This window comes from Bubalus bubalis, chromosome 11, assembly GCF_019923935.1.
Source record: "Bubalus bubalis isolate 160015118507 breed Murrah chromosome 11, NDDB_SH_1, whole genome shotgun sequence".
NCBI classification, from domain to species: domain Eukaryota; kingdom Metazoa; phylum Chordata; class Mammalia; order Artiodactyla; family Bovidae; genus Bubalus; species Bubalus bubalis.
In genome coordinates this window covers 18,842,994-18,855,879 of record NC_059167.1, presented here as the reverse complement: position 1 = coordinate 18,855,879, position 12,886 = coordinate 18,842,994, and the positions used below count along the sequence as shown (strand labels likewise).

Sequence of the window (12,886 nt, the reverse complement as noted above, 5' to 3'; positions counted from 1 at the left end):
ACACAACTGAGCAACTAACCACATGGAAGCTCTAGCAAGGTACTCTTCCGGCAAGCCCTTTCTCACTTCCATTTTACCATCCTGGGAAGACCTCCAGGCCTGCAAATGTTTCCTGAGGGATGGGGGTGGGGTTTTAATTATTTGCAGAATCCTCTGAATGGAACCACAGTCCTTGCCCCTAAGTGAAAAAAGCAAAAGTGCTAGTCTCTCGGTCATGTCCCACTCTTTGCCATCCCATGGACTGATGCCCATCAGGCTTCTCTGCCCATGGAATTTTTCAGGCAAGAATATTGTAGTGGGTTACCATTTCCTTCTCCAGGGATCTTCCCAACCCAGAGATTGAACCCAGTCTCCCGCATTTCAGGCAGATTCTTTACCATCTGAGCCACCAGGGAAGCCCAGCACTAAGGAGACATGGTAATAAAAGAAGTAGGCTCCTGCAACGACCTGCATAACCCAGAAAGGGCTCTGTTGATGCCTAATGGCTGAGAACCCTCTTTAGGTGGGCAGGGACTAAAGAAATGCACAACTGAGGATGAATCCTGATGAAAATACTCTGTATCCGAAAGAGGCCAAAAAAGGCATTTCTGAGCTAATCTGGATGCCATGAGGGTGCAGAGTCACAACATCCGGCATACTGAGCAGGAAACACTCGGGCCCCAGGCTAGGCACTTACAACCGGCCTTCTATTTACAAATGGGTTCCAGGTGGACGCTTAAAACTAGCATCCTGTTTGCATTTCCTGAAACAGAGATAGGTGGCTCCAGGTGAGGCATTTACAATCAGCCTCCTGTTTGCCCCCCTAAATGGAAGTAACAACAGAAACAGGGTAAATAGCCAGGCTTTGTCTCTTTGTGGACACCTTGAGGGAATGAAAAAAGAAAGTGAAGTCGCTTAATTGTGTCCAACTCTTTGAGACCCCATGGACTGCAACCTATCAGCCTCCTCCAACCATGGGATTTTCCAGGCAAGAATGCTGGAGTGGGTTGCCATTTCCCTCTCCAGGGGTTCTTCCCGACGCAGGGATTGAACCTGGGTCTCCTGCACTGCAAGCAAACGCTTTACCATCTGAGCCACCAGGGAAGACCCCTTAAGATAATAGTCATGACAGAAACATAGAGGAGTTAAACCTTGTTTGAGTAAAGGATCAAGAGATCACATATTCCCCCTCCTTGCGGCAAGGGAAACACTACACATGCGCAGAAAGACTCCTCAGAGGTCAAAAGTCAGGGGCCAATGCCAGGCCACAATCAATCTTGCTTCTCCCAGATGCCTTTGCGTCGCGATCCATATTGGCTGAGAGATGCGTGCACATCTATGGGGAAGGTCCTGAAACAAATTAACCAAGGAGGACGAAACAAGGTGATTGGCCAGAAGGAAGACAAAGACCTGGAAGAACTGCCCTATGTAAATAATTTAACCGCCTCTTTTCTGTGTTCCTCCTCTTTAAGGAGGGTGCCCATGTCTTTCTCTCCAGGTGTGTATCTCTGCTTCTCTTCTAGCGTAACAGTTTCTCTGTGTGCTCTCCCACTTGTTGTGCTATGTCTCTAATAATAAACTATGTACCTGCTTTTATAGTTTTTGTCTCCATGAGAAATGCATTTTTCACTAGGGGCAAGAGCCAAGGGAAAATAGCTTCTAACCTCTAGCCTCTAACCCTTTCTGGTCTGGTGACTAGATTCCTGGTTTTCATCCAGCATGCTGCTGCTGCTGCTGCTGCTAAGTCACTTCAGTTGTATCTGACTCTGTGCGACCCCGTAGACGGCAGCACACGAGGCTCCCCCGTCCCTGGGATTCTCCAGGCAAGAACACTGGAGTGGGTTGCCATTGCCTTCTCCAATGCAGGAAAATGAAAAGTGAAAGTGAAGTCACTGAGTCCTGCCCGACTCTTAGCGACCCCATGGACTGCAGCCCACCAGGCTGCTCCATCTATGGGATTTTCCAGGCAAGAGTACTGGAGTGGGGTGCCATTGCCTTCTCCGGCATACCCAGGTTCAATTCCTGGGCAGGGAATTAACAGCTTACTTCACGCCACCAATCATTGCTGCCTCTCCAAGATCAATGCTGCCTCCTTGAAAGCACAACTCAAGCTTCTTAGGTCTCAGGTTAGGTGCAGGACAAGGAGGGATTTCACTTTGCACACAATTCCAGAAGGACAAACCTGGCTAATGTTTTCCTTTTTTAACTGATCAAATTGAGTTTTTGAAAATCATATAGTATAAGAATATGTATTGACCTGAAAAATGATTAACCATATTGTTTAAACAAAAAGAGTCATTTCCTGAAAGAGCCTTTTCCTGAAATAGACTCCAACGCAATGATCCAAGGGATTTTAATGAAGATATTATTAACAAAGGTGTAAGCCGGATAAAAAGAGACAAGACAAGACCATTGGAGCACCCACGAGCTAGTAACAGAAAGAAGTTATTACCACCAAGGGCCTTGAAGGGACAAGGGGAAGAAATGGAATTTGGGGAGCCTGATAAGCACTGGAGCCAGGCGAGGGGCCACTGCCAGAAAATACATCCCAAAGCAGGCAAGGGATTCTCTCTCCTCCCACTCCCCCAGTCTCCTACTGGTTGAATTCAGTCAGAAAGCGGGCTGCACACACTGAGGAAACCAGAAGGGAAAGAGACACGTGTACCCCAATGTTCATCGCAGCACTGTTTACAATAGCCAGGACATGGAAGCAACCTAGATGTCCATCAGCAGATGAATGGATAAGAAAGCTGTGGTACATATACACAATGGAGTATTACTCAGCCATTAAAAAGAATACATTTGAATCAGTTCTAATGAGGTGGATGAAACTGGAGCCTATTATACAGAGTGAAGTAAGCCAGAAAGAAAAACACCAATACAGTATACTAACACATATATATGGAATTTAGAAAGATGGTAGCAATAACCCTGTGTACGAGACAGCAAAAGAGACACTGATGTATAGAACAGTCTTATGGACTCTGAGAGAGGGAGAGGGTGGGAAGATTTGGGAGAATGGCATTGAAACATGTAAAATATCATGTATGAAACGAGTTGCCAGTCCAGGTTCGATGCACGATACTGGATGCTTGGGGCTGGTGCACTGGGACGACCCAGAGGGATGGAATGGGGAGGGAGGAGGGAGAAGGGTTCAGGATGGGGAACACATGTATACCTGTGGTGGATTCATTTGGATATTTGGCAAAACTAATACAATTATGTAAAGTTTAAAATAAAATAAAATTTAAAAAAATAAATTAAAAAAATAAATAAATAAAATAAAATACTTAAAAAAAAAAAAGAAAGCAGGCTGCAGAACTTCCCTGGTGGTCCAGTGGTCAAGACTCTTGTGCTCCCACTGCAGGGAACCAGGCTTGATCCCGTCAGGGAAGTTTCACACACCACAGAGCGTGGCCAAAAAGAAGGGGGTAAAAAGGAAGGAAGTCACAGAGGAGCCAACATAAAACACTTTGTAGACGTGCACAGAGCCAGAAAAGGATTGGGGGAGTGCATGAAGAGAATAATCAGCATCACCAACCCACAATAGCACCTCAGTCACTTCTTATCACATTATCCTGTTGTTGTTTTTTATTGCACTTATTACCTCATGTTTTACCTTTTATTTCTTTGTTCCCCTTCCCCCACCATTAGAATGTAAACTCCTTGAAAGAAAGGAAGGATTTTTGTCTCTCCAAAACTACATTTTCACATGGAGTGCTGGCATCCTCTTTGTGGGGGGTGGAGAGTATGACCCAACACAGATTCTCAGAACCCATGTGGGGTTAGAAGGACATCTGCAGTGGGGAGAGGACAGTGGTAGAGACTGCTATATGAATGACCACATACAGAGGGATTGTTCAAATAAGTAAATTAAAAAAAAAAAGATAATGATAATTTTACTGTTGGAGAAGGGAGATACAAATATAGAAAGAGAAAAAACTTGAATGAGCCCCAAGGTGATGGACTGGAATTGAAGGTATTGGCGTGAACTCATGGTTATCAAGATAGGGTTAATATAGATGTAAATGTGTACATGTGTTTGTGTTGTATGTGACAGTGTGTGGGTATATATTTCCAACTTTAACCCTAAGTTGCAGTATACTTGGAACAGGGATACCCTAACAGCAATGAGTGCACTTAGCACTCAAATCTTGGCTTCTAAATACCAATTTCCACTAAGTGAGACTGGGACACCTTAGGTAAATGACTCATTTCAGGCTTGGGCAGAAAAAGAACAAGATGAGCCTGGAATATCTTTTTTTCCAGAAAAGAATGATGAGGCAAGTAAAAAGGACACAGAAGTAGTTAGGAAGAGCAAATCTGGGACTATTTGAGCATCAAAATAAATGATAAGGATGGATTTAGCCCACTGAAAAACATAGGAAACCATAAGCCCATAAATAGGTTAATTAATTAAATGTTTGATAAAGAATAGGATATTTACATAGACTCATAAATACTAACCAAATTACAAAAAAATAAAGAGTGATTTTGTACCATGGTTATATGAGATATTAGCACAGGTAGTTATATGAAAGGTACAGGGACCTCTCTGGACTATTTCTGCAAATTCCTGTGAGCCTCTATGACTTAAGTTTTGTTTTGTTTTGTTTTAAATTTAAAAAGAATGACTTTACATAGGAGAAGCCTGCCTGCTGTCACCTTAATCAAGAAGTGAAAATTAACATCATCATCTTTAATGGGACCAACCAAAATCATGTGCCTTCTGATAGGAAGCAATAAGAAGAATGCTGTCACTTCTCTGATTTTCCTATTGAAGATACAATCTGGAGCCAATCATGGAAAACAGAAGACAAAACCAAATTGAGGACCCAAACTAAAGGACATTCTACAAATTAACTGGACTATAATATTCAAAAGTGTCAAGGTTATTAAAATTAAAGAAAGACTGAAGAAGACTTAACAGATATAACTAAACACATGTGATTCTGAATTGATATTTTTGCCATAAAGGAAAGTATTGAGACAATAGGTGATAACTGAGTGGAACCAAGGATTAGATGGTAGTGGTATAAATATGTTAACTTCCTGAATTTGACAGAGTATGTAAGAGAACATCCTCATTTGAAAAAACACAACTAAGAGTATTCCAATGTGAAAAGTCTCTGTACTAGTTGGAATTTTCTTTTAGTTTGTTGTTGTTCAGTCGCTCAGGCGTGTCCAACTCTTTTTGACCCCATAGACTGCAGCATGCCAGGCTTCCCTGTCCTTCACTATCTCCCAGAGCTTTCTTAAACTCATGTCCATTGAGTCAGTGATGGCATCCAACCATCTCATCCCCTGTTGCCCCCTTCTCCTCCTGCCTTCAATCTTTCCCAGCATCAGAGTCTTTTCCAATGAGTAGGCTCTTCAGATCAGGTGGCCAAAGTATCAGAGCTTCAGCTTCAGCATCAATCCTTCCAGTGAATATTCAGGGTTGATTTCCTTTAGGATTGACTGGTTGAATCTTTAGTTTGTAATTGTTTCAAAATTTTTTTAAATTATTAAAAAAACACAACTATACCCCTAGCACCTAGCACAGGTATGGCATTCCAAGGTCCCAATAAATATTTGTTGAAGAATTAATGAACTATATAAACAATGACAACAAATACATGCTTAGAAACAGACATCCAAATATTAACAGTGGTTTCTTGAGAGGTATGAGTTTATTACAGATTATTTGGGTGTATTTTTTATTTTGTGCTTCTCTGTTTCTTAAATTTTCTGAATCAAGCATGTTTTATGAACTCTTAAATTAGTCAGGCTGATGCTACTAGCTAAGAATAACATTTTCAGTTCAGTCCAGTTCAGTCACTCAGTTGTGTCCGACTCTTTGCAACCCCATGGACTGCAGCACGTCAGGCCTCCCTGTCCATCATCAACTCCCGGAGCTTACTCAAACTCATATCTATTTAGTCGGTGATGCCCTCTTCCCCTTCGCCCTCTTCTCCTCCTGCCTTCAATCTTTCCCAGCATCAGGGTCTTTTCCAATGAGACAGTTCTTCCCATCAGGTGGCCAAAGTATTGGAGTTTCAGCTTCAGCATCAGCCCTTACAATGAATATTCAGGACTGATTTCCTTTAGGATGGACTGATTTCCTTTTGGTTGGATCTCCTTGCAGTTCAAGGGACTCTGGAGTCTTCTCCAACACCACAGTTCAAAAGCATCAATTCTTCAGAGCTTGGCTTTCTTTATAGCCCAATTCTCACATCCATATGTGACTACTGGAAAAACCATAGCTTTGACTAGATGGACATTTGTTGGGAAAGTAATGTCTCTGCTTTTTAATATGCTATCTAGGTTGGTAATAATTTTTCTTCCAAGAAGCAAGTGTTTTTTAATTTCATGGCTGCAGTCACCATCTGCAGTGATTTTGGAGCCCCCAAAAATAAAGTCTGACACTGTTTCCACTGTTTCCACATCTATTTGCCATGAAGTGATGGGACCGGATGCCATGATCTTCGTTTTCTGAATGTTGAGCTTTAAGCCAACTTTTTCACTCTCCTCTTTCACTTTCATCAAGAGGCTCTTTAATTCTTCACTTTCTGCCATAAATGTGGTGTCATCTGTATATCTGAGGTTACTGATATTTCTCCCTGCAATCTTGATTCCGGCTTGTGCTTCCTCTAGCCCAGCATTTCTCATGATGTACTCTGCAAATAAGTTAAATAAGCAGGGTGACAATATACAGCGTTGACGTATTCCTTTCCCGATTTGAAACCAGTCTGTTGTTCCATGTCCAGTTTGAACTGTTGCTTCTTGACCTGCATACAGATTTCTCAGGAGGCAGGTCAGGTGGTCTGGTACTCCCATCTCTTTCAGAATTTTCCACAACTTGTTGTGATCCACACAGTCAAAGGCTTTGGCATAGTTAATAAAACAGAAATAGATGTTTTTCTGGAACTCTCTTGCTTTTTCAATGATCCAACGGATGTTGGTGATTTGATCTCTGGTTCCTCTGCCTTTTCTAAAACCAGCTTGAACATCTGGAAGTTCATGGTTCACGTACTGTTGAAGCCTGGCTTGGAGAATTTTGAGCATTACTTTGCTAGCATGTGAGATGAGTGAAATTGTGCGGTAGTTTGAGCATTCCTTTGGCATTGCCTTTCTTTGGGACTGGAATGAAAACTGACTTTTTCCAGTCTTATGACCACTGCTGAGTTTTCCAAATTTGCTGCCATACAGAGTGTGGCACTTTCACAGCATTATCTTTTAGGATTTGAAATAGCCCAACTGGAATTCCATCATATTCTAGCAGTACCGTAAGTCGAGTTTGTGGATTCCAGCATTTGATATTATCAGTTACTTGGGCTGGACCCTTGGAAACTGCTTCAGACCACCCAAGAATACCAATACCACAGGTCAATTATTACCAGGATACATAACTTCCAGGTGCCCATAATATTCTTGCCTGTTACTCAGGGCTCTCTCCTTCCCAGAATCATGTCCTAAGTGGTAGAATCAGTCATTGGCAGTTCAGTGAACATGTAGTCATACTAAGGGGTTGGAAGAGTTTTGTGGGATATTTAATTCACATTAGTAAAAGGATGAGAGAATTACTCTGGATCGAGATTTCCAGTGACCAAGACATTCACATCCCATGGATACTGAATGCTGCTGCTGCTGCTGCTGCTAAGTCGCTTCAGTCGTGTCCGACTCTGTGCGACCCCATAGATGGCAGCCCACCAGGCTCCGCCATCCCTGGGATTCTCCAGGCAAGAACACTGAAGTGGGTTGCCATTTCCTTCTTCAATGCATGAAAGTGAAAAGTGAAAGTAAAGTCGCTCAGTCATGTCCGACTCCTAGCGACCCCATGGACTGCAGCCCACCAGGCCCCTCCATCCATGGGATTTTCCAGGCAAGAGTACTGGAGTGGGGTGCCATTGCCTTCTCCTGATACTGAATAAACACTGACACATTCTGATGAAAAGAATCCTTTCTTCTGGGCTCTGGGAGGACTGTTATCATACAGTGGACACATTGATTATGTTTCTCTTGTATTGATTACATTTTAGATTAGTGTCTCTCTGATGGGATTTGACAAGTGTTCCTACAGAACACATTTACATGTCACCTGGGGAATCCCGTGGACGGAGGAGCCTGGTGGGCTACAGTCCACGGGGTCGCTAAGAGTCAGATATGACTGAGCGACTTCACTTTCTTTCTTAAAATGAACAACTCCTGCAATTGGTTGCCGTGTGTAATATGTGGATTTCGTTAATATTTAAAGTTTATATTTTAATAAGTAATATAAGCCAATAGTCGAAATTCAAAAGGTGCAAGAGGGTGAAAACTCTCTACCATCCCTGTCACCTAACCACCCAGGTCCCAACAGGTAATGAGTATTATCATTCCAGGGAGATATACATACATACACACACCTACTGTTTACCCTATATAATACTTTACATACAGCTCTTCACCTTGCTTTTTTCACCAAGAATCTATTTTGGAGATACTTTTACCTCAGCATACAAAGAGACTCTTTTTATTTTTTTAAGTGCACAGTATTCCACTGAACGAATGTATCATTACCTTTTAAACTACTAAATAATGGACCCTAAGATGGCATCCAAAATTTCACTATTACAAAATATTTCATGTACCTAAGTTATTTTTCATATAAGCAAATGTATTTTTAGGGTGAATTCCTAGTAGTGTAACTGCTAGGTCAAAAGTATGTGCATTTTTAATTTTGATAAATATTGATACATTGCCAAGTTGTCTCCCTTAGAGCTTGCATGGGGACCTCACCATGCTATGCTGTGCTCAGTCGCTTTAGTCATGTCTGACTCTTTGTGACCCCATATACCATAGCCCAGGAGAAGGAAATGGCAACCTACTCCAGTACTCTTGCCTAGAAAATCCCATGGGAGGAGGAGCCTGGTAGGCTACAGTCCATGGAGTTGCAAAGAGTCGGACTGAGCAACTTCACTTTCACTTTTCACTTTCATGCATTGGAAAAGGAAATGGCAACCCACTCCAGTGTTCTTGCCTGGAGAATCCCGGGGATGGAGCAGCCTGGTGGGCTGCCGTCTATGGGGTCGCACAGAGTCGGACACAACTGAAGCGACTTAGCAGCAGCAGCAGCAGCAGACCATAGCCCACCAGGCTCCTGGTAGATTGACATGTACTCCTCCAGGGGATCTTCCCGACCCAGGAATCAAACCCCCATCTCCCACACTGCAGGCGAATTCTTTACTGCTGAGCCACCAGGGAAGCCCAGGAGCCTCACTGAGTATTAACATTTGGATTCTGCCTATCTGGTTATGAAAAAGAGTAGGTCAGAGGAGTTCTCAACTTTATTTTCCTTACCTTGAGTGAGGCTGAGCATCCTTTCATGTTGACTTCCTTTTCTGCATAGTTGGTATAGCCACTGCACCTTTTTCTATTGAGTTTATTTGTAGGAGCACTTTATATTTTAGGAAAATTAGCCTTTTCTGTGGTAAGAGTTGTAAATATTTTATACCAAATTGAAGTATGTTTTTAGACTTTCATTATGATACTTTTTGCCTTATGAGCACAAATTGTGCCGCTCACCAACTTGTTGCTGCTATTCAGTCATGTACAACTCTTTGTGAGTCCATGCGCTGCGGCACGCCAGGCTTCCCTGTCCTTCATCATCTCCTGGAGCTCACTCAAACTCATGTCCACTGAGTCAGGGATGCCATCCAACCATCTCATCCTCTGTCATCCCCTTCTCCTCCTGCCTTCAATCTTTCACCAGCTTGAGCAAGTTACCTAACTTCTCTGTGACTCAATTCATCAATAAAGTGGTGATATTAATAGTACATGCCTCATAGGGTTGTGGTAATTAAAAGAACAAATATATGGAAAGGGCGTATATATGTGACATATGAGAAGGACTCAAAAAGTATTGTTTTTTTTTTAATGTAGTCAAAGTTAATGCTGACTCATTTTAGGTGCCACTTCAAAGAAAAACTTATTTGCATTGGCTTCAAATTCTGGAGAGGAAATGAGAAAAAGGAATTATTCTTACTTTTGATAAGTAATATGCACTATTCACATATCAAGTCATCCACATAATAAAGGATGCTCAGTCCATAGAAGTTACAGATCAAGCAGTAAGGTGCTTTCTGGTTTTCTCCTCACAGCCACTCTTTTTGATAAACAAGGTCTACTGTATAGCACAGAAAAAGTATATTCAATATCCTGTGTGTGTATACACAGACATATATATATATATATATATATATATATATATATATGTGGGTTTCCCTTGTGGCTCAGCTGGTAAAGAATCCACCTGCAATACAGGAGACCTGGGTTCGATCCCAGGATTGGGAAGATCCCCTGGAGAAGGGAAAGGCTACCCACTCCAGTATTGTGGACTGGAGAATTTCATGGACTATACTATATAGTCCATGGGGTCACACAGGTGTAACAGCACAGGAAAAATATATTCAATATCCTGTGTGTGTATATACAGACATATATAATATATATATGAAAAAAAAAAAACTTCAGCAGGTATCATTATCCTCATTTTACCTATGAGGAAATTAGAGTTCACAAATGCCAAGACTTGCCCAAGGCCAAGCTTCCTTTGGGCACTGATTTGCAAATATTTTTATCCTTTTTCTGGTGTGCCTACCTTAGATCCCCAAGGCTGTTCCAGTTCACTCAGTGAATATTCAAGAGAGCCTGGGGGCTGGATGTTTGTCATTCATTCTCTCAGCAAGCCCCAAGCCAACTCCTTCTGACTTCCTCTGGTGACCCTGGATCTTCTCCTGGAATCCCATTTGACTCTTCCCAGAGTTCCTCACATCTTACTGATTCCCCCTCCTCTGAAATCTGTCTTGACTCTACCCCTCCCTTCCATCCCAGTTGCCACCACTCTGGTTCAGGTCTGTCTACCTTCCGCAGGGACTCATCTTCTACGGAGACTCGCAGGTGACTTCCACATCTTTCCTCTCCAGTTTCTTCTACAGTGCTGCCCAAATCACAGCTATGATCTCCCCAAATCACGGCTCTAATCTTGTCACTCCCTACCTCTCAAACCTACAGAGGCTCCCTCTGCCAGCTCCTTACCCTTGACATTTGATCCAACCTATTCTGCCAGTTTAGCTTCCAAGACTCCCCTCCCTTTCAGTCAAAATGATTGCTTCACTGCTTCACTATTCCCTGAACAGGCTTCCAGTCAGATTGTTGGTTCAGCTTAGAATTTCTGTTTTCTCTTCCAGGCAGCTCAAGCTTCATGAAGCTGTCCTTTATTCTGACTTCTCTCCTTACTCTGATCATCTCTTCCCATTCATACCCTTTCTTATATAAAATTCTTGAGAAGCAGAATCCTACCTTCCTTGTTATTTGTTGAAATGCTTTCACACATGACTACAATTGATTAACCCCACAATCTATTTTCTAAGGGGTCTAGCAACTCACAGGGCCCTGGGTTAACAGGGCACATGGTGTGCCGGGTCTGCTCATGGCAACAACCAAGCCTGGCCCATTTGAACCCAGCTCTCCTCACAAAACTGTCATTTGTACATAGAGAACATACCTGTAGTTAGTTGCCAAGGGGAAGGGGAGTGAGGGAGGCATGGAGTGGGAGGTTGTGATTTCCAGAATATATATAGAATGAATAAACAACAAGGTCTTACTGTATAGCACAGGAACTGTAGACAATATCACATAACAAACCATAATGGAAAAGAAATATATATATATACAAAATTGAATCACTTTGCTGTACACCAGAAACTAACACAATATTGTAAATCAACTATATTTCAATTACAATAAAGATAAACCAAATCTGAAAAAAAAAAGCAAACTGCCACTTCTGGTCAAGGGCCCTACACAGGATTCCATTTTCCATCTTTCATGTCAGCTGACACCTGGAGCAGGCACAGCACAGAGAGACAATACTGGAACTATTCATTGTATAAACAAACTTTCCACTAGAGAGAACATCAGAACGTTAGATCTACTTCCTTGTTTCAGCAGAAGAAATCAAGTCACAGAAACGGAAGAGACTTCCCCAAGGTCACACAGCAAGAAGGAAATAGAACTTGATCTACAGCGGAAGCTCCCGAACTGAAGCTGAGGGCACGCTCTTCTGCAGCTTGGAGCCACGCAGACCTACGGTCAGCAGTCTCAAGCTACCAGAGGACACAACCGAACACGTCACCACCAGTTCACCACCGGTTCCTTTTTCCTCTCATCTCAGACCCTCCTTCGCCCTTTCCACAACAGACTCTTTCCTCCTCCGTAAGTTTAAAGGAGGGGGTCCCAAGCAGCGAGAGGACTTTCCTGGGCTGGATTAACCGGGTTGGACACAGAAAATACCCGGTGCTGGGTGGGGTAGCTACAGCTTGGGAAGTTTTCAACTCGCCTCCAGCCCAGCCCGGCCCGGCCAGGCCCAGCCCCAAAACGCGCCTGTCTCCACCCGAAACATGATTGACCCCGCCCCAAAGGGCGGAGCCCAAAGAATACAGCCGCCGATTCGCTGTCTTTTCTCCAGGCCTGGGCGGAGCCGAGACCTCAACCCCGCCCCTCCCTAAGATCCACCCTTATTGGCATAGCCCGTCAGAAGACGCGTCCAATGAGAAAGGAGGGACGGCTGCCATCTCCCTATCCGCTGCGACAACGTGAGAGTGGACGCAACTAAGTGGCAGACGCTACCCTTCGGTCTTTCCGGGTCTTCCACGCTTCGCACCCGGCACCTGTGGACCCTGGGCCCGAGGGAGAGCCGGGAAAAAATCCTCTGATCGAGTAAGTCTGCGCTGACTGGAGTACTTTTGGCGTCGGTTCGGGGGCTGCTGCTGCTCCTCTGATAGAGCTCGGGGTGACATAGGAGGTGGGGGGCAAGGCCCAAGAAAAGGGGCGGGGAGGAGGAGCCGCCCGGACCCCGGCGTGGGTAGGGGGCTGGGCGGGCTAA

General features: G+C 43.5%; 1 protein-coding gene across 4 annotated transcripts in view; it reads left to right on the top strand.

Moving 5' to 3' along the window:
• The first annotated feature begins 12,510 nt into the window (after positions 1-12,510).
• The window catches only part of DCAF4 (DDB1 and CUL4 associated factor 4), a 34,895-nt gene continuing 34,519 nt past the window's right edge, over positions 12,511-12,886 (top strand). For 2 of the 4 annotated variants that reach the window (XM_025295253.2, XM_025295252.2), the window contains exon 1: positions 12,511-12,720. The gene's annotated coding sequence lies outside the window, so the exon portion shown is untranslated. The remainder of the gene's footprint in view (positions 12,721-12,886) is intronic. The other 2 variants (XM_006055195.3, XM_025295254.2) reach the window with 2 other exon arrangements.